Source organism: Carcharodon carcharias, chromosome 30, assembly GCF_017639515.1.
Source record: "Carcharodon carcharias isolate sCarCar2 chromosome 30, sCarCar2.pri, whole genome shotgun sequence".
Lineage (NCBI taxonomy): Eukaryota > Metazoa > Chordata > Chondrichthyes > Lamniformes > Lamnidae > Carcharodon > Carcharodon carcharias.
Genome location: NC_054496.1, coordinates 4,956,521 through 4,980,058, shown reverse-complemented (window position 1 = coordinate 4,980,058; position 23,538 = coordinate 4,956,521). Strand labels below are relative to the sequence as shown.

Below are 23,538 nucleotides of genomic sequence, written 5' to 3'. Positions count from 1 at the left end.
ACAGTATCCTTTCCCCGATGATTGTAATTGTTTTAAGTTCCTCCCTTCCTTTCACCTCCTGATTCACAATTATTTCTGGGATGTTATTTGTATCCTCAGAAGGAAGACAGATACAAAATATCTGTTCAATTCACCTGCCGTTCCCTTATTTTCCATTTTTAATTCCCATTCTCACTCTCTGGAGGACCAACATTCACTTTACTTACCTTTTAAAATACCTCTAGAAACTTTTACTATCTGTTTTTATATTTCTAGATAGCTTTCTCTCATATTCTAATTTCTCCCCCTTACTAATCTTTTAGTCATTATTTGCTGTTCTTTATATTCTGTTCAACCTTCTGACCTGCCACTCCTTTTCAGGGAATGATACACTTTTTCCTTCAATCAGATACTACCTTTAACTTTTTTAGTTAGCCACATAGGGTGTGTTCTTCCCTTTTAGTCTTTTTCTCATTGGAATGTATCTTTTCTAAGGAATCTGAAACATTTCCTTAAATGTCTGCCACTGCATCTCTACCGACCTTATTGCTTAACCTAGTTTTCCAGTTCATCTGCTGTACCTGCATTCTAACCTTTTGTGATTCATGTACCATGACACCCAGATCCCTCTGTATCGCAGCGTTGGGCAGTCTCTCTCCAATTAAACAATATTCTACTTTTCTATTCTTGCTGCCAAAATGGACAACCTCACACGAAGGTGGCGCTGTAGCGGAGCTCACCAAACACGCTGCCCCTCGCGGCTCCCCAGCTCCTCCCGGACTGCAGGTGGCGCTGTAGCGGCGCTCACCAACTACCACCTCCACCCCCCCCCCCCCACCCCCCCACCATCCACCCTGGCTCCGCCCCCAACTCCTCAAGGACTGCGAACGGCGCACACTAACCCCCCAGCTCCTCCCGGACTGCAGGTGGCGCTGTAGCGGCGCTCACCAACCACCACCCTCCCCCCCACTTCTGGTCCCCCAAGCTCTTCCCGGACTGCAGGTGGCGCTGTAGCAGGGCTCACAATTCCACCCCCTCGCCCCCGATTCCCCCCCTCGCCCCCGCCCCCGATTCCCCCCCTCGCCCCCGCCCCGCCCCCGACCCGCCAGCTTCTGCTGGACTGCAAGTGACGCCCACCACTCCAGGGCCTTCCATCTCCTCCCGGACTGCAGTGGCGCTGTAGCGGCGCTCACCAACCACCCCCCCCCCCCCTCCTTCCGGTCCCCCCAAGCTCTTCCCGGACTGCAGGTGGCCCTGTATTGGCGCTCACCACTCCAGGTCCCCCCTCCCACTCCTCCCAGACTGAAGGCGGCGCCGTAGCGGGGCTCACCATCCCCCCCCCCCAGCCCTCGCCCCCGACCCGCCAGCTCCTACTGGACTGCAAGTGGCGCCCACCACCCCACGGCTTTCCATCTCCTCCAGGACTGCAGGTGGCGCTGTCGCGGCGCCAACCGTGAGTTTGTGCTCGGTCGTCGCTTTCTCTCCACTGGTGATAATGGTCGTGAGGGGACGGCTGTCTGGTCAGTTAATCTGACACTTGACAGGAAAGCGAATAAACGATGGGCTAAAATGACCGTTTAAGCTCCAATCAACCGAAACGAAGCTGTTCCAAATCTTGCCTTTTTTTTAAAAGAGAGACCCTGGAGGAATGGGTTAAGGTGAGCGTCTGAAATAAAATCTCCACAATTGAAAGCCCGAGTGTCGGTCTGACGGCACAGGGCAGGGGGGCGGGGCCAGGGTTAAACCTGGCGGCGATTGGCTAGGCGCCTGCCGGTCGGGCTGAACCTGCTCTTTGATTGGTCCGCACGGATGTCAATCAAAGCCCTCCCTCCGGAGTGGGGACAAGTTTGGTGTCTGGCTGGCGTGGGGCCCCGAAACCTTCAGACCCAGCTTCTGCCCTGCAGACTCTCCGCTCCTTCGACAGAGAAGTTGGGACGCCCTGGAGCGGTTCAGCAGACCCGACAGCTTTCCACTTCTGTGAATTGAGGGTCCTGTCGTTCCGGAATGTTCACAAGCTCTCCCTCCATATCCTGAACCCAGTGCGGGGGGTAGGGGGTGAGTTCCCGACTGTTCCTGATCACCTCCTAACATTCGGCCCATCTACTGCCATCCCAAACCATGACTTAACGCGTCCCAGCCACCAGAGTCTGCCTCCAGATGTGTTGTTACTTAGGAATCACTTCCTCGTGTCGACCATTTAATTTATGTTTGCTGGCGTATCTTCAGCTGATCAACATGTGGGGGATGTGAACACTGCGGGGATCCCTGATTATGAAGCAACCACCGTAAGCTTAGTTAATGATACTTTTACCAGGGGGTAGTATTCTGACCTTTAGTTTGTTCGTCGGGAGAAGCTGGGGGGAATTTTTTGCTTCTGGATGGGGGGAGCTTTTTTCTGTTTCAAGAGGTAAGTACGTGAAAGTCGAGTGGTCCAAAGACACCAAGAGTACGGGTGAGAAACAGAGGCGGTTCAGGGACGATTAAGTGGTGAGTGAAAGTTTTACACGCTGGCTAATTCGTGGATGAAGGAAATGAGGAGTCCCACAATTCAAAATTTGGAATAGGAGGCGCTCCGCACAGTTACGATTTAGGAAGGAGGTGAGGTGTGGAAGGGCACACTTGGATATTTGGGAGCATGAGATAAAACAGCTCCGGGGCAAGACATATAAGCATCAGGACAATGGTGTTCCAGAGGTGATATTGTTTTTCTGTAAATAATTAAAGTTGGATAAGAGGTGGTTACTCCCTCAGAAATATCATGAAGCATATTTTTATTCTAACATTTGACTCGTCGGCGATTCCAAGAGGAAAGTATTAGTAAGAATTCTTAGTACTGTTTTACTGGTATTCTGTCAAGGATGGGAACGGAGGCGGAATGGCTGTGCCCTATTTTACACAATGATAATGGGGAAGTTTTTGTGGTATGTTTCACTGAGCTGGATTTGACAAGCTTATTATTTGCCAAATTATTTTTGAAGAACACTGGTTTAAATGTAGCAGAATAGTTTCCAAAGTGTGAAAGATTTCAGACACTCCATTGCTTTTCACTTGCTTTTAGTCTATAAATTGATTAGCACAGTCAGCTCTGTAACCACATGATTTGCATGGACTGCAGACCAAAGTATTTATTTCAGTTCTTTTACTTGTTTACTCTGGTTAATGGGAGTGCAAACTGCAGGTGAAAATAAAAATTGCTTGGTAAGGTTCCTTTCAGTTTGAGCATCAGTGAAACTGATGGTATTGCAGTTGTTGTTAAAGTACTAACTTGTCATCTTGGGGGTTATTAAAGAGTCGTCATTAACTAACAGGAGTCACTAACTTCTCATTTCATTGACATCAACAACTTGTGTTTATACTTTTAACACAGTAAAACATCCTAAGGTGTTTCACAGGAGTGATATCAAACAAAATTAGACACTGAGCCACACGAGATATTAGGACATGTCACCAAAAGCTTGGTCAAAGAGGTCAGTTTTAACAAGCGTTCTAAAGCAGAGAGAGAGATAGAGAGGTTTAAAACCCCAGACAACTTGAGGCACAGCTGCCAAGGATGGAATGATTAAAATCAGGGATGTGCATGAGGCCAGAATAGGAGGAGCACAAAGATCTTAGAGAGTTGTAGGGCGAGCGGAGATTACAGAACAGGAGGGGCACAGAGAGTTGTGGGGCTGGAGGAGATTACAATGATCTAGAGGGACAATGATGTGGAAGGATTCTAAAGTAAGAAAGAGAATTTTAAAATTGAGATGTTGGTGGACTGGGAGCCAGTGTAGTGTCGTACCCTCACCTACTGGACTCTCTTTACCAGGACCTCAGAGCGGTGAAATACTCTTGTACTCTTGTCTTCCTTTCCTCCTACATCTTACAGCTCCTAAAGCCTAAGTTTAGCTTCGCAAATCACAGAAAACGCAATGATTTCTCCAACCCTTTTCAGTCTTGGTATTGTCCTACATACTGGGCCTGGTGGAGGATGCACTGGTGTAACTCTGGCATTTTGAATGTATTGAAATTGGGACATTGATTCTGTGACCACATACACACAGCCGAGGTTCTCTAATGCAAAATTAAATCATGTGGAAGCAAAGTTGAGGCCTTCATTGGTACCCTGTTCAAACCTGTATTGGAAGTACTCACACTGTTACTCAAGTGTTGAAGATTATTTAAGAGAGATTATTGACTCAGCATTGACTGTACCTGTAGCAGCACACGCTGCCCCAGCATTGACTGTACCTATAGCAGCACACACTGTCTGGCATTGACTCTACGTGTAGCAGCACACACTGTCGAGCATTGACTCTACGTGTAGCAGCGCACACTGACCCAGCATTGACTGTACCTGTAGCAGCGCACACTGCCCCAGCATTGACTGTACCTGTAGCAGCGCACACTGTCCCAGCATTGACTGTACCTGTAGCAGCACAAACTGCCCCAGCATTGACTATACCTGTAGCAGCACACGCTGCCCCAGCATTGACTGTACCTATAGCAGCACACACTGTCTGGCATTGACTCTACGTGTAGCAGCACACACTGTCGAGCATTGACTCTACGTGTAGCAGCGCACACTGACCCAGCATTGACTGTACCTGTAGCAGCGCACACTGCCCCAGCATTGACTGTACCTGTAGCAGCGCACACTGTCCCAGCATTGACTGTACCTGTAGCAGCACACACTGCCCCAGCATTGACTATACCTGTAGCAGCACAAACTGCCCCAGCATTGACTATACCTGTAGCAGCGCACACTGCCCCAGCATTGACTGTGCCTGTAGCAGCACACACTGTCCCAGCATTGACTGTGCCTGTAGCAGCACACACTGGCCCAGCATTGACTGTACCTGTAACAGCACACACTGCCCCAGCATTGACTGTAGCTGTAGCAGTGCACACTGCCCCAGCATTGACGGTACCTGTAGCAGCGCACACTGTCCCAGCATTGGCTGTACCTGTAGCAGCGCACACTGTCCCAGCATTGGCTGTACCTGTAGCAGCGCACACTGTCCCAGCATTGGCTGTACCTGTAGCAGCGCACACTGCCCCAGCATTGGCTGTACCTGTAGCAGGGCACACTGTTCCAGCATTGGCTGTACCTGTGGCAGCGCACACTGTTCCAGCATTGACTGTACCTGTAGCAGCGCACACTGTTCCAGCATTGACTGTACCTGTAGCAGCGCATACTGCCCAAGCATTGACTGTACCTGTAGCAGTGCACAATGTCTAGCATTGACTCTGCGCGTAGAAGTGCACACTGCCCTAGCATTGACTGTACCTGTAGCAGCGCACACTGTCCCAGCATTGACTGTACCTGTAGCAGCGCACACTGTCCCAGCATTGACTGTACCTGTAGCAGCGCACACTGTCCCAGCATTGACTGTACCTGTAGTAGCGCACACTGTCCCAGCATTGACTGTACCTGAAGCAGCGCACACTGCCCCAGCATTGACTGTACCTGTAGCAGCGCACACTGCCCCAGCATTGACTGTACCTGTAGTAGCGCACACTGTCCCAGCATTGACTGTACCTGTAGCAGCGCACACTGCCCCAGCATTGACTGTACCTGTAGCAGCGCACACTGCCCCAGCATTGACTGTACCTGTAGCAGCGCACACTGCCCCCGCATTGGCTATACCTGTAGCAGCACACACTGTCCCGGCATTGACTGTACCTGTAACAGCACACACTGTCTTAGCGTTAACTGTACCATGTAGCAGCGCACACTGTCCCAGCATTGACTGTACCTATAACAGCGCACACTGTCCCAGCATTGACTGTACCTGTAGCAGCGCACACTGTCCCGGCATTGGCTGTACCTGTAACAGCGCACACTGCCCAGCATTGTCTGTACCTGTTGCAGTGCACACTGTCCCAGCATTGACTGTACCTGCAGCAGTGCACACTGCCCAGCATTGACTGTACCTGCAGCAGTGCACACTGCCCAGCATTGGCTGTACCTGTAGCAGCACACATTGCCCCAGTATTGGCTGTACCTGCAGCAGCGCACACTGTCCCAGCATTGACTGTACCTGTTGCAGCGCACACTGTCCCAGCGTTGACTGTACCTGTTGCAGCGCACACTGTCCCAGCATTGACTGTACCTGTTGCAGCGCACACTGTCCCAGCATTGACTGTACCTGTAGCGGCGCACACTGTCCCAGCATTGACTGTACCTGTAGCAGCGCACACTGTCCCAGCATTGACTGTACCTGTAGCAGCACACACTGCCCCAGCATTGACTGTACCTGTAGCAGCGCACACTGTCCCAGCATTGACTGTACCTGTAGCAGCACACACTGCCCCAGCATTGACTATACCTGTAGCAGCACAAACTGCCCCAGCATTGACTATACCTGTAGCAGCGCACACTGCCCCAGCATTGACTGTGCCTGTAGCAGCACACACTGTCCCAGCATTGACTGTGCCTGTAGCAGCACACACTGGCCCAGCATTGACTGTACCTGTAACAGCACACACTGCCCCAGCATTGACTGTAGCTGTAGCAGTGCACACTGCCCCAGCATTGACGGTACCTGTAGCAGCGCACACTGTCCCAGCATTGGCTGTACCTGTAGCAGCGCACACTGTCCTAGCATTGACTGTACCTGTAGCAGCGCACACTGCCCCAGCATTGGCTGTACCTATAGCAGCGCACACTGCCCCAGCATTGGCTGTACCTGTAGCAGGGCACACTGTTCCAGCATTGGCTGTACCTGTGGCAGCGCACACTGTTCCAGCATTGACTACCTGTAGCAGCGCACACTGTTCCAGCATTGACTGTACCTGTAGCAGCGCATACTGCCCAAGCATTGACTGTACCTGTAGCAGTGCACAATGTCTAGCATTGACTCTGCGCGTAGAAGTGCACACTGCCCTAGCATTGACTGTACCTGTAGCAGCGCACACTGTCCCAGCATTGACTGTACCTGTAGCAGCGCACACTGTCCCAGCATTGACTGTACCTGTAGCAGCGCACACTGTCCCAGCATTGACTGTACCTGTAGTAGCGCACACTGTCCCAGCATTGACTGTACCTGTAGCAGCGCACACTGCCCCAGCATTGACTGTACCTGTAGCAGCGCACACTGCCCCAGCATTGACTGTACCTGTAGTAGCGCACACTGTCCCAGCATTGACTGTACCTGTAGCAGCGCACATTGCCCCAGCATTGACTGTACCTGTAGCAGCGCACACTGCCCCAGCATTGACTGTACCTGTAGCAGCGCACACTGCACCGGCATTGGCTATACCTGTAGCAGCACACACTGTCCCGGCATTGACTGTACCTGTAACAGCACACACTGTCTTAGCGTTAACTGTACCATGTAGCAGCGCACACTGTCCCAGCATTGACTGTACCTATAACAGCGCACACTGTCCCAGCATTGACTGTACCTGTAGCAGCGCACACTGTCCCGGCATTGGCTGTACCTGTAACAGCGCACACTGCCCAGCATTGTCTGTACCTGTTGCAGTGCACACTGTCCCAGCATTGACTGTACCTGCAGCAGTGCACACTGCCCAGCATTGGCTGTACCTGTAGCAGCACACATTGCCCCAGTATTGGCTGTACCTGCAGCAGCGCACACTGTCCCAGCATTGACTGTACCTGTTGCAGCGCACACTGTCCCAGCGTTGACTGTACCTGTTGCAGCGCACACTGTCCCAGCATTGACTGTACCTGTTGCAGCGCACACTGTCCCAGCATTGACTGTACCTGTAGCAGCGCACACTGTCCCAGCATTGACTGTACCTGTAGCAGCGCACACTGTCCCAGCATTGACTGTACCTGTAGCAGCACACACTGCCCCAGCATTGACTGTACCTGTAGCACCGCACACTGTCCGAGCATTGACTGTACCTGTAGCAGCGCACACTGTCCCAGCATTGACTGTACCTGTAGCAGTGCAGTGTCCCAGCATTGACTGTACCTGTAGCAGCGCACACTGTCTCAGCATTGACTGTACCTGTAGCAGAGCACACTGCCCCAGCATTGACTGCACCTGTGGCAGCGCACACTGTCGTGGCATTGGCTGTACCTGTAGCAGCACACACTGTCCTAGCGTAACTGTACCTGTAGCAGCGCACACTGCCCCAGCATTGACTATGCCTGTAGCAGCGCACACTGCCCCAGCATTGACTCTATGTGTCGTAGAACCACGGGATAAGAGGTGAGCTGGCAAGATGGATACAGAATTGGCTTGATCCTACAAGACAGAGGGTAGCAGTGGAAGGGTGCTTTTCTGAACGGAGAGCTGAGATTAGTGATATTCTGCAGGGATGTGTGCTGGGACCTTTGCTGTTTGTAGAACACGTAAATGATTTGGAGGAAAATGTAACTGGACTAATTAGTAAGTTTGCAGACAACACTAAGGTTGGAGGAATTGCAGACAGTGAAGAGGATTGTCAAAGGATACAACGGGATATAGATCGGTTGAGGAGTTGGGCGGAGAAATGGCAGACGGCGTTTAATCCGGACAAATGCGAGGTGATGCATTTTGGAAGGTCTGATACACGTAGGAAATATACAATAAATGGCAGAACCCTTAAGTGCATCGACAGGCAGAGGGATCTAGGTGTACAGGTCCACAGGTCACTGAAAGTGGCAATGCAGGTGGCTAAGGATAAGTCAGGAAGGCATATGGCATGTTTGCCTTCATCGGCAGGGATATTGAGTATAAAAGCTGGGAAGTCATGCTGCAGCTGTATAGAACCTTGGTTAGGCCACACTTGGAATATTGCGTGCAATTCTGGTCACCACATTACCAGAAGAATATGGAGGCATTGGAGAGGGTGCAGAGGAGGTTTACCAGGATGCTACCTGGTCTGGAGGTTATTATCTATGAGGAGAGGTTGGAGAAACTCGGATTGTTCTCACTAGAGCGACAGAGATTGAGGGGCGATTTGATAGAAGTTTACAAAATTATGAGTGGCATGGACAGAGTAGATAGTCAGAGGCTTTTTCCCAGGGTGGAAGAGTAAATTACTAGGATACATAGATTTAAGGTGAGAGGAGAAAACTTTAGAGGAGATGTGTGGGGCAAGTTTTTTACCCAGAGGGTAGAGAGTGTCTGGAATTGGCTGCCAGAGGAGGTGGTGGATAGTGGTGTTTAAGAGGCAGCTTGACAAATGCATGAATAAGATGGGAATAGAGGGATACGGACCCTGTAAGTGCAAAATGTTTTAGTTTGACAGGCAGTATGATCGGCGTAGGCTTGGAGGGCCGAAGGGCCTGTCCCTGTGCTGTACTTTTCTTTGTTCTTTGTTCTTGGTGTAGCAGCACACACTGCCCCAGCATTGACTGTACCTGTAGCAGTGCACACTGTCCCAGCATTGACTGTACCTGTAGCAGTGCACACTGCTGCAGCATTGACTGTACCTGTAGCAGCGCACACTGTCCCAGCATTGACTGTACCTGTAGCAGCGCACACTGTCCCAGCATTGACTGTACATATAACAGCGCACACTATCCCAGCATTGACTGTACCTGTAGCAGCACACACTGTCTAGCATTGACTGTACGTGTAGCAGCACACACTGTCCTAGCTTTGACTCTACGTGTAGCAGCACACACTGTCCTAGTATTGACTGGACCTGGAGCAGCACACACTGCCCCAGCATTGACTGTACCTGTAGCAGCACACACTGTCCCAGCATTGACTCTACATATAACAACGCTCACTGTCCCAGCATTGACTGTACGTGTAGCAGCACACACTGTCTAGCATTGACTGTACGTGTAGCAGCACACACTGTCCTAGCTTTGACTCTACGTGTAGCAGCACACACTGTCCCAGCATTGACTCTACATATAACAACGCTCACTGTCCCAGCATTGACTGTACCTGTAGCAGCACACACTGTCCCAGCATTGACTCTACATATAACAACGCTCACTGTCCCAGCATTGACTGTACGTGTAGCAGCACACATTGTCTAGCATTGACTGTACGTGTAGCAGCACACACTGTCCTAGCATTGACTCTACGTGTAGCAGCACGCACTGTCCCCGCATTGACTCTACATATAACAGCACACACTGTCCTAGCTTTGACACTACATGTAGCAGCACACACTGTCCCAGCATTGACTCTACATAAAGCAGCGCACACTGTCCCAGCATTGACTGTACCTGTAGCAGCACACACTTCTAGCATTGACTCTACATGTCGCAGCACACACTGTCCCAGCATTGACTCTACATATAACAACGCTCACTGTCCCAGCATTGACTGTACGTGTAGCAGCACACACTGTCTAGCATTGACTCTACGTGTCGCAGCACACACTGCCCCAGCATTGACTCTACATGTAGCAGCACGCACTGTCCCAGCATTGACTCTACATATAACAGCGCGCACTGTCCCAGCATTAACTGTACCTTTTCCAGCACACACTCGCTAGCATTGACTCTGCGTGTAGCAGCACAAACTGTCCTTGCATTGACTCTACATGTAGCACCGCACACTGTCCCAGCATTGACTGTACCTGTAGCAGCACACACTGTCTAGCATTGACCCCACGTGTAGCAGCACACACTGTCGCAGCATTGACTCTACATATAACAGCGCACACTGTCCCAGCATTGACTGTACCTGTAGCAGCACGCACTGTCCCAGCATTGACTGTACCTGTAGTAGCACATGCTGACTAGCATTGACCCTACATGTAGCAGCACACACTGTCCTAGCATTGACTCTACGTGTAGCAGCACGCACTGTCCCAGCATTGACTGTACCAGCAGAAGCGCACACTGCCCCAGCATTGTCTGTACCTGTAGCAGCGCATGCTGCCTCAGCATTGACTCTACGTGTAGTAGCACACACTGTCCCAGCATTGACTGTACCTGTAGCAGCGCACACTGCCCCAGCATTGACTCTACATGTAGCAGCACACACTGCATCAGCATTGACTCTACATAAAGCAGCGCACACTGTCCCAGCATTGACGTTACCTGTAGCAGCACACACTGTCTAGCATTGACTCTACGTGTCGCAGCACACACTGTCCCAGCATTGACTCTACATATAACAACGCTCACTGTCCCAGCATTGACTGTACGTGTAGCAGCACACACTGTCTACCATTCACTGTACGTGTAGCAGCACACCCTGTCCTAGCATTGACTGTACCTGTAGCAGCACACACTGTCCTAGCATTGACTCTACGTGTAGCAGCACACATTGTCCTAGCATTGACTGTACCTGTAGCAGCACACACTGCCCCAGCTTTGACTCTACATGGAGCAGCACACACTGTCCTAGCTTTGACTCTACGTGTAACAGCACACACTGTCCCAGCATTGACTGTACCTGGAGCCGCACACACTGACCCAGCATTGACTCTACCTGTTGCAGCACACACTGCCCCAGCATTGACTCTACGTGTATCAGCGCACACTGTCCCTGCGTTGACTGTACCTGTAGCAGTACACACTGCCCCAGTATTGACTCTACATGTAGCAGCATGCACTGTCCCCGCATTGACTCTACACATAACAGCGCACACTGTCCCAGCATTGACTGTACCTGTAGCAGCACACACTGTGTATCATTGACTCTACGTGTAGCAGAGCACACTGTCCCAGCATTGACTGTACGTGCAGCAGCACGCACTGTCCCAGCATTGACTGTACCTTTAGCAGCGCACACTTTCCCAGCATTGACTCTACCTGTTGCAGCACACACTGCCCCAGCATTGACTCTACGTGTAACAGCGCACACTGTCCCAGCATTGACTCTACGTGTAGCAGCACACACTGTCCTAGCATTGACTGTACCTGGAGCAGCACACACTGTCTAGCATTGACTCGCCATGTAGCAGCGCACACCGTCCCTGCATTGACTGTACCTGTAGCAGCACACACTGTCCTAGCATTGACTCTAAGTGTAGCAGCACATACATGTCCTAACTTTGACACTACGTGCAGCAGCACGCACTGTCCCAGCATTGACTGTACCTGTAGCAGCGCACACTGTCCCAGCATTGGCTGTACCTGTAGCAGCACACATTGCCCCAGAATTAACTCTACATGTAGCAGCGCACTCTGTCCCAGCATTGACTCCATGTGTGGCAGCACACACTGTCCCAGCATTGACTGTACATGTAGCAGCACACACTGCCCCAGCATTGACTCTACATGTAGCAGCACACACTGCCCGAGCATTGACTCGACATGGAGCAGCACGTACTCTCCCAGCATTGACTCTGCATGTAGCAGCACGCACTGTCCCAGCGTTGACTGTACCTGTAGCAGCACATGCTGACTAGCATTGACTCTACGTGTAGCAGCACACACTGTCCCAGCATTTACTCTACATATAACAGCGCACACTGTCCCAGCATTGCCTCTACGTGTAGCAGCGCACACTGTCCCAGCATTGACTGTACCTGTAGCACCACATGCTGACTAGTATTGACTCTACGTGTAGCAGCACACACTGTCCCAGCATTTACTCTACATATAACAGCGCACACTGTCCCAGCATTGACTGTACCTGTAGCAGCACGCACTGTCCCAGCATTGACTGTACCTGTAGCAGCACATGCTGACTAGCATTGACTCTACGTGTAGCAGCACACACTGTCCTAGCATTGACTCTACGTGTAGCAGCACGCACTGTCCCAGCATTGACTGTACCAGTAGAGGTGCACACTTCCCCAGCATTGTCTGTACCTGTAGCAGCGCACGCTGCCACAGCATTGACTCTACGTGTAGCAGCACACACTGTCCTAGCATTGACCGTACCTATAGCAGCGCACAGTGCCCTAGCATTGACTGTTCCTGTAGCAGCACACACAGCCCCAGCATTGACTGTACCTGTAGCAGCGCACACTGTCCCAGCATTGACTGTACCTGTAGCAGTACACACTGCCCCAGCATTGACTCTACATGTAGCAGCACGCACTGTCCCCGCATTGACTCTACATATAACAGCGCACACCATCCCAGCATTGACCGTACCTGTAGCAGCACACATTGTCTAGCATTGACTCTACGTGTAGCAGAGGACACTGTCCTAGCATTGACTCTACGTCTAGCAGAGCACACTTTCCCAGCATTGACTCTACATGTAGCAGCACACATTGTCCCAGCATTGACTCTATATGTCGCAGCGCAGTCAGTCCCTGCATTGACTCTACGTGTAGCAGCACGCACTGCCCCAGCATTGACTCTACATATAATAGCGAACACTGTCCCAGCATTGACTGTACCTGTAGCAGCGCACACTGTCCCAGCATTGTCTCTACGTGTAGCAGCACACACTGTCCTAGCATTGACTGTACCTGTAGCAGCACACACTGCCCCAGCATTGACTCTACATGTAGCAGCACACACTGCGCCAGCATTGACTCTACGTGTAACAGCGCACACTGTCCCAGCATTGACTGTACCTGTAGCAGCACGCACTGCCCCAGCATTGACTCCACATGTAGCAGCACGCACTATCCCAGCATTGACGGTACCTGTAGCAGCGCACACTGTCCCAGCATTCACTTTACCTGTAGCAGCGCACACTGTCCCAGCTTTGACTGTACCTGTAGCAGCACATACTGTCTAGCATTGACTCTCCGTGTAGCATCGCACACTGTCCCCGCATTGACTGTACCTGTAGCAGCACACACTGTCCCAGCATTGACTGTACATAAAGCACCGCACACTGTCCCAGTATTGACTGTACCTGTAGCAGCACACACTGTCCAGCATTGCTTCTACGTGTAGCAGCACACACTGTCCCAGCATTGACTCTGCATATAACAGCGCACACTGTCCCAGCATTGACTGTACCTGTAGCAGCACACGTCGACTAGCATTCACTCTACGTGTAGCAGCACACACTGTCCTAGCATTGACTATGTGTAGCAGCACGCACAGTGCCAGCATTGACTGTACCAGTAGAGGTGCACACTGCCCCAGCATTGTCTATACCTGTAGCAGCGCACGCTGCTTCAGTACTGACTCTACGTGTAGCAGCACACACTGTCCCAGCATTGACCGTACCTGTAGCAGCGCAGAGTGCCCCAGCAGTGACTGTACCTGTAACAGCACACACAGCCCCAGCATTGACTGTACCTGTAGCAGCGCACACAGTCCCTGCATTGACTGTACCTGTAGCAGTACACACTGCCCCAGCATTGACTGTACCTTTAGCAGCACACACTGTCCTAGCATTGACTGTACCTTTAGCAGCGCACACTGTCCCAGCATTGACTCTACATGTTGCAGCACTCATTGTCCAAGCATTGACCGTACCTGTAGCAGCACACACTGTCCTAGCATTGACTCTACGTGTAGCAGCACGCACTGTCCCAGCATTGACTGTACCTGTAGCAGCGCACACTGTCCCAGCATTCACTGTACCTGTAGCAGCGCACACTGTCCCAGCATTCACTGTACCTGTAGCAGCGCACACTGTCCCAGCATTCACTGTACCTGTAGCAGCGCACACTGTCCCAGCTTTGACTGTACCTGTAGCAGCACATACTGTCTAGCATTGACTCTCCGTGTAGCAGCGCACACTGTCCCCGCATTGACTGTAACTGTAGCAGCACACACTGTCCCAGCATTGGCTCTACATCTAGCAGCACGCACTGTCCCAGCATTCACTGTACCTGTAGCAGCGCACACTGTCCCAGCATTGACCACATATAGCAGCACACATTGTCCCAGCATTGACTCTACGTGTAGCAGCACGCACTGTCCCAGCATTGACTGTACCTGTAGCAGCACACACTGCCCCAGTATAGACTCTACATGAAGCAGCACACACTGCCCCAGCATTAACTCTACATATAACAGCGAACACTGTCCCAGCATTGCCTCTACGTGTAGCAGCACGCACTGTCCCAGCATTGACTGTACCTGTAGCAGCACACACTGCCCCAGTATTGACTCTACATGTAGCAGCACACACTGCCCCAGCATTAACTCTACATATAACTGTGAACACTGTCCCAGCATTGACTGTACCTGTAGCAGTGCACACTGTCCCAGCATTGAGTCTACGTGTAGCAGCACACACTGTCCTAGCATTGATTGTACCTGTAGCAGCACACACTGCCCCAGTATTGACTCTACATGTAGCAGCACACACTGCCCCAGCATTAACTCTACATATAACAGCGAACACTGTCCCAGCATTGACTGTACGTGTAGCAGCACACACTGTCTAGCATTGACTCTACGTGTAGCAGCACACACTGTCCTAGCATTGACTCTACATGTAGCAGCAAGCACTATCCCAGCATTGACGGTACCTGTAGCAGCGCACACTGTCCCAGCATTCACTATACCTGTAGCAGCAGCACACACTGTCCCAGCTTTGACTGTACCTGTAGCAACACATACTGTCTAGCATTGACTCTCTGTATGGCAGCGCACACTGTCCCCGCATTGACTGTACCTGTAGCAGCACACACTGTCCTAGCATTGACTCTACGTGTAGCAGCACGCACTGTCCCAGCATTGACTCTACATATAACAGCGCACACTGTACCAGCATTGACTGTACGTGTAGCAGCACACACTGCCCCAGCATTGACTCTACATGTCGCAGCACACACTGTCCCAGCATTGACTGTACCTGTAGCAGCACACACTGTCTAGCATTGACTCTACGTGTCGCAGCGCACACTGTCCCAGCATTGACTCTACGTGTAGCAGCGCACACTGTCCCGGCATTGACTGTACCTGTAGCAACGCACACTGTGTCAGCATTGACTCGACATGTAGCAGCACACAGTGTCCCAGCATTGACTCTACATGTAGCAGCACGCACTGTCCTAGCATTGACTCTACGTGTAGCAGCACGCACTGTCCCAGCATTCACTGTACCTGTAGCAGCGCACACTGTCCCAGCGTTCACTGTACCTGTAGCAGCGCACACTATCCCAGCTTTGACTGTACCTTTAGCAGCACATACTGTCTAGCATTGACTCTCTGTGTAGCAGCGCACACTGTCCCCGCATTGACTCTACATGTAGCAGCACGCACTGTCCCAGCATTGACTCTACATATAACAGCGCACACTGTCCCAGCAATGACTGTACGTGTAGCAGCACACACTGCCCCAGCATTGACTCTGCATGTAGAAGCACGCACTGTCCCAGCATTGACTCTACATGTAGCAGCATGCACTGTTCCTGCATTGACTCTACATATAACAGCGCACACTGTCCCAGCATTGACTGTACATTTGCAGCACACACTGCCCCAGCATTGACTCTACATGTAGCAGCACACACTGCTCCAGCATTGACTCTACATGTAGCAGCACACACTGTCCCAGCATTGACTCTACATATAACAACGCTCACTGTCCCAGCATTGACTGTACCTGTAGCAGCACACACTGTCCCAGCATTGACTCTACATATAACAACGCTCACTGTCCCAGCATTGACTGTACGTGTAGCAGCACACATTGTCTAGCATTGACTGTACGTGTAGCAGCACACACTGTCCTAGCATTGACTCTACATATAACAGCACACACTGTCCTAGCTTTGACACTACATGTAGCAGCACACACTGTCCCAGCATTGACTCTACATAAAGCAGCGCACACTGTCCCAGCATTGACTGTACCTGTAGCAGCACACACTTCTAGCATTGACTCTACATGTCGCAGCACACACTGTCCCAGCATTGACTCTACATATAACAACGCTCACTGTCCCAGCATTGACTGTACGTGTAGCAGCACACACTGTCTAGCATTGACTCTACGTGTCGCAGCACACACTGCCCCAGCATTGACTCTACATGTAGCAGCACGCACTGTCCCAGCATTGACTCTACATATAACAGCGCGCACTGTCCCAGCATTAACTGTACCTTTTCCAGCACACACTCGCTAGCATTGACTCTGCGTGTAGCAGCACAAACTGTCCTTGCATTGACTCTACATGTAGCACCGCACACTGTCCCAGCATTGACTGTACCTGTAGCAGCACACACTGTCTAGCATTGACCCCACGTGTAGCAGCACACACTGTCGCAGCATTGACTCTACATATAACAGCGCACACTGTCCCAGCATTGACTGTACCTGTAGCAGCACGCACTGTCCCAGCATTGACTGTACCTGTAGTAGCACATGCTGACTAGCATTGACCCTACATGTAGCAGCACACACTGTCCTAGCATTGACTCTACGTGTAGCAGCACGCACTGTCCCAGCATTGACTGTACCAGCAGAAGCGCACACTGCCCCAGCATTGTCTGTACCTGTAGCAGCGCATGCTGCCTCAGCATTGACTGTACCTGTAGCAGCACACACTGTCTAGCATTCACTCTACGTGTAGCAGCACACACTGTCCTAGCATTGACTGTACCTGTAGCAGCGCATACTGCCCCAGCATTGACTGTACCTGTAGCAGCACACACTGCCCCAGCATTGACTCCACGTGTAGCAGCACACACTGTCCTAGCATTGACTGTCCCTGTAGCAGCGCACACTGCCCCAGCATTGATTCTGCATGTAGAAGCACGCACTGTCCCAGCATTGACTCTACATGTAGCAGCACGCACTGTTCCTGCCTTGGCTCTACATGTAACAGCGCACACTGTCCCAGCATTGACTGTACCTGTAGCAGCACACACTGTCTTGCATTGACTCTACGTGTATCAGCACACACTGCCCCAGCATTGACTGTACCTGTAGCAGCTCACACTGCCCCATCATTGACCGTACCTGTATCAGCACACACTGCCCCAGCATTGACAGTACATGTAGCAGCATGCACTGTCCCAGCATTGAGTCTACATGTAGCAGCACACACTGCCCCAGCATTAATTCTACATGTAGCAGCGCACTCTGTCCCAGCATTGACTGTACATCTAGCAGCACACACTGCCCCAGCATTGACTCTACATGTAGCAGCACATACTGCCCCAGCATTGACTCTACATGTAGCAGCACGCACTCTCCCAGCTTTGACTCTACATGTAGCAGCACGCACTGTCGCAGAGTTGTACCTGTAGCAGCGCACACTGTCCCAGCATTGAATCTAGGTGTAGCAGCGCACACTGTCCCAGCATTGACTGTACCTGTAGCAACGCACACTGTCTCAGCATTGACTCGACGTGTAGCAGCACAGTGTCCCAGCATTGACTCTACATGTAGCAACACGCACTGTCCCAGCATTGACTGTACCTGTAGCAGCACACACTGTCTAGCATTGACTCTACGTGTAGCAGCACACACTGTCCCAGCATTGACTCTACATGTAGCAACACGCACTGTCCCAGCATTGACTGTACCTGTAGCAGCACACACTGTCTAGCATTGACTGTACCTTTAGCAGCACATACTGTCTAGCATTGACTCTCCGTGTAGCAGCGCACACTGTCCCCGCATTGACTGTACCTGTAGCAGCACACACTGTCCCAGCATTGACTCTACGTGTAGCCGCACACACTGTCCCCGCATTGACTGTACCTGTAGCAGCGCACACTGTCCCAGCATTGACTGTACCTTTAGCAGCACATACTGTCTAGCATTGACTCTCCGTGTAGCAGCGCACACTGTCCCCGCATTGACTGTACCTGTAGCAGCACACACTATCCCAGCATTGACTCTACGTGTAGCCGCACGCACTGTCCTAGCATTGACTCGACGTGTAGCAGCTTGCACTGTCCCAGCATTGACTGTACCTGTAGCAGCGCACACTGTCCCAGCATTGACTCGACATATAGCAGCACACATTGTCCCAGCATTGACTCTATGTGTAGCAGTGCACACTGTCCCAGCATTGACTCTACGTGTAGCAGCACGCAATGTCCCAGCATTGACTCTACATGTAGCAGCACACACTGCCCCAGTATTGACTCTACATGTAGCAGCACACACTGCCCCAGCATTGACTCTACATATAACAGCGAACACTGTCCCAGCATTGACTTTACCTGTAGCAGCGCAAATTGTCCCAGCATTGACTCTACATGTAGCAGCACACACTGCACTAGCATTGACTGTACCTGTAGCAGCACACATTGCCCCAGCATTGACTCTACATGTAGCAGCACACACTGCACTAGCATTGACTGTACCTGTAGCAGCACACATTGTCTAGCTTTGACTCTACATAGAACAACGCACACTGTCCAAGCATTGACTCTACGTGTAGAAGCACACACTGTCCCAGCATTGACTCTAAATATAACAGTGCACACTGTACCTGCATTGACTGTACGTGTAGCAGCACACACTGCCCCAGCATTGACTCTACATGTCGAAGCACACACTGTCCCAGCATTGACTGTACCTGTAGCAGCACACACTGTCTAGCATTGACTCTACATGTCGCAGCACACACTGTCCCAGCATTGACTCTACATATAACAACGCATACTGACCCAGCATTGACTGTACGTGTAGCAGCACACACTGCCCCAGCATTGACTCTGCATGTAGAAGCACGCACTGTCCCAGCATTGACTCTACATGTAGCAGCACGCACTGTTCCTGCCTTGGCTCTACATGTAACAGCGCACACTGTCCCAGCATTGACTGTACCTGTAGCAGCACACACTGTCTTGCATTGACTCTACGTGTATCAGCACACACTGTCCTAGCATTGACTGTACCTGTAGCAGCGCACACTGCCCCAGCATTGACTGTACCTGTAGCAGCTCACACTGCCCCAGCATTGACCGTACCTGTATCAGCACACACTGCCCCAGCATTGACAGTACATGTAGCAGCATGCACTGTCCCAGCATTGAGTCTACATGTAGCAGCACACACTGCCCCAGCATTAATTCTACATGTAGCAGCGCACTCTGTCCCAGCATTGACTCTACGTATGGCAGCACACACTGTCACAGTATTGACTGTACATCTAGTAGCACACACTGCCCCAGCATTGACTCTACATGTAGCAGCACACACTGCCCCAGCATTGACTCTACATGTAGCAGCATGCACTCTCCCAGCATTGACTCTACATGTAGCAGCACACACTGTCCCAGCATTGGCTGTACCTGTAGCAACGCACACTGTCTCAGCATTGACTCGACGTGTAGCAGCACACAGTGTCCCAGCATTGACTCTACATGTAGCAGCACGCACTGTCCCAGCATTGACTGTACCTGTCGCAGCACACACTGTCTAGCATTGACTCTACGTATAGCAGCGCACACTGTCTAGCATTGACTCTACGTGTAGCAGCACACACTGTCCTAGCATTGACTCTACGTGTAGCAGCACGCACTGTCCCAGCATTGACTGTACCTGTAGCAGCGCACACTGTCCCAGCATTCACTGTACCTGTAGCAGCGCACCCTGTCCCAGCTTTGACTGTACCTTTAGCAGCACATACTGTCTAGCATTGACTCTACGTGTAGCAGCTTGCACTGTCCCAGCATTAACTCTACATGTAGCAGCACGCACTGTCCCACCATTGACTGTACCTGTAGCAGCGCACACTGTCCCAGCATTGACTCGACATATAGCAGCACACATTGTCCCTGCATTGACTCTACGTGTAGCCGTGCACACTGTCCCAGCATTGACTCTACATGTAGCAGCACGCACTGTCCCAGCATTGACTCTACATGTAGCAGCACGCACTGTCCCAGCATTGACTGTACCTGTAGCAGCACACACTGCCCCAGTATTGACTCTACATGTAGCAGCACACCCTGCGCCAGCATTGACTCTACATATAACAGCGAACACTGCCCCAGCATTGACTGTACCTGTAGCAGCGCACACTGTCCCAGCATTGACTCTACATATAACAGCGCACACTGTCCCAGCATTGACTGTACCTGTAGCAGTTCACACTGTCTAGCATTGACTCTACGTGTAGCAGCACACACTGTCCCAGCATTGACTGTACCTGTAGCAGCGCACACTGCCCCAGCATTGACTGTACCTGTATCAGCGCACACTGCCCCAGCATTGACTCTACGTGTAGCAGCGCACACTTCCCCAGCATTGACTGGACCTGAAGCAGCAGACACTGCCCCAGCATTGACTGTACCTGTAGCAGCACACACAGCCCCAGCATTGACCGTACCTGTAGCAGCACACACTGCCCCAGCATTAACCGTACCTGTAGCAGCACACACTGTCCCAGCATTGAGTCTACATGTAGCAGCACGCACTGTCCCAGCATTGAGTCTACATGTAGCAGCACGCACTGTCCCAGCATTGACTGTACATCTAGCAGCACACACTGCCCTAGCATTGACTCTACATGTAGCAGCACACACTGCCCCAGCATTGACTCTACATGTAGCAGCATGCACTCTCCCAGTATTGAGTCTACATGTAGCAGCACGCACTGTCTCAGAGTTGACTGTACCTGTAGCAGCGCACACTGTCCCAGCATTGACTCTACATGTAGCAGCACACACTGTCCCAGCATTGACTGTACCTGTAGCAACGCACACTGTCTCAGCATTGACTCGACGTGTAGCAGCACACAGTGTCCCAGCATTGACTCTACATGTAGCAGCACGCACTGTCCCAGCATTGACTGTACCTTTAGCAGCACATACTTTCTAGCATTGACTCTACGTGTAGCAGCACACACTGTCCCAGCATTGACTCTACATGTAGCAACACGCACTGTCCCAGCATTGACTGTACCTGTAGCAGCGCACGCTGCCCCAGCACTGACTCTACATATAACAGCGCACACTGTCCCAGCATTGACTCTACATAAAACAGCGCACACTGCCCCAGCATTGACTGTACCTGTAGCAGCGCACACTGTCCCAGCATTCACTGTACCTGTATCAGCGCACACTGTCCCAGCTTTGACTGTATTTGGCAGCACATACTGTCTAGCATTGACTCTACGTGTAGCAGCTTGCACTGTCCCAGCATTGACTCTACATGTAGCAGCACGCACTGTCCCAGCATTGACTGTACCTGTAGCAGCGCACACTGTCTCAGCATTGACTCGACATATAGCAGCACACATTGTCCCTGCATTGACTCTACGTGTAGCCGTGCACACTGTCCCAGCATTGACTCTACGTGTAGCAGCACGCACTGTCCCAGCATTGACGTAACCTGTAGCAGCACACACTGCCCCAGTATTGACTCTACATGTAGCAGCACACACTGCGCCAGCATTGACTCCACATATAACAGCGAACACTGCCCCAGCATTGACTGCACCTGTAGCAGCGCACATTGTCCCAGCATTGACTCTACGTGTAGCAGCGCACATTGTCCCAGCATTGACTCTACGTGTAGCAGCGCACACTGTCCCAGCATTGACTGTACCTGTAGCAGCGCACATTGTCCCAGCATTGACTCTACGTGTAGCAGCACACACTGTACAAGCATTGACTGTACCTGTAGCAGCACACACTGCCCCAGCATTGACTCTACATGTAGCAGCACACACTGCACTAGCATTGACTGTACCTGTAGTAGCGCACACTGTCCCAGCATTGACTCTACGTGTAACAACACACACTGTCCCAGCATTGACTGTACCTGTAGCAGCACACACTGCCCCAGCATTGACTCTACATGTAGCAGCACACACTGCACCATCATTGACTGTACCTGTAGCAGCGCACACTGCCCCACCATTGACTCTACGTGTAACAGCGCACACTGTCCCAGCATTGACTGTACCTGTAGCAGCACACATTGTCTAGCATTGACTCTACGTGTAGCAGCACATATTGTCCTAGCATTGACTCTACGTGTAGCAGCACACACTGTCCTAGCATTGACTCGACGTGTAGCAGCACACACTGTCCCAGCATTGACTCTACATGTAGCAGCACACACTGTCCCAGCATTGACTCTACATATAACAGCGAACATTGCCCCAGCATTGACTGTACCTGTAGCAGCGCACATTGTCCCAGCATTGACTCTACGTGTAGCAGCGCACATTGTCCCAGCATTGACTCTACATGTAGCAGCGCACACTGTCCCAGCATTGACTGTACCTGTAGCAGCGCACATTGTCCCAGCATTGACTCTACGTGTAGCAGCACACACTGCCCCAGCATTGACTCTACATGTAGCAGCACACACTGCACCATCATTGACTGTACCTGTAGCAGCGCACACTGCCCCACCATTGACTCTACGTGTAACAGCGCACACTGTCCCAGCATTGACTGTACCTGTAGCAGCACACACTGTCTAGCATTGACTCTCCGTGTAGCAGCGCACACTGTCCTAGCATTGACTCTACGTGTAGCAGCACACACTGTCCTAGCATTGACTCTACGTGTAGCAGCACACACAGCCCCAGCATTGACCGTACCTGTAGCAGCACACACTGCCCCAGCATTAACCGTACCTGTAGCAGCACACACTGTCCCAGCATTGAGTCTACATGTAGCAGCACGCACTGTCTCAGAGTTGACTGTACCTGTAGCAGCGCACACTGTCCCAGCATTGACTCTACATGTAGCAGCACACACTGTCCCAGCATTGACTGTACCTGTAGCAACGCACACTGTCTCAGCATTGACTCGACGTGTAGCAGCACAGTGTCCCAGCATTGACTCTACATATAACAGCACACACTGTCCTAGCATTGACTGTACCTGTAGCAGCGCACACTGCCCCAGCA

The 23,538-nt window shown here is 51.4% G+C and overlaps 1 protein-coding gene across 4 annotated transcripts in view; it reads left to right on the top strand.

The window, feature by feature from the left end:
- Positions 1-1,375: 1,375 nt before the first annotated feature.
- Positions 1,376-23,538, top strand: part of atg4da (autophagy related 4D, cysteine peptidase a) — a 51,605-nt gene continuing 29,442 nt past the window's right edge. For 2 of the 4 annotated variants that reach the window (XM_041177053.1, XM_041177050.1), the window contains exon 1: positions 1,376-1,637. The gene's annotated coding sequence lies outside the window, so the exon portion shown is untranslated. Of the gene's footprint in view, positions 1,638-1,673; positions 2,035-2,054; positions 2,265-23,538 lie in introns of those variants that run through there. The other 2 variants (XM_041177052.1, XM_041177051.1) reach the window with 2 other exon arrangements.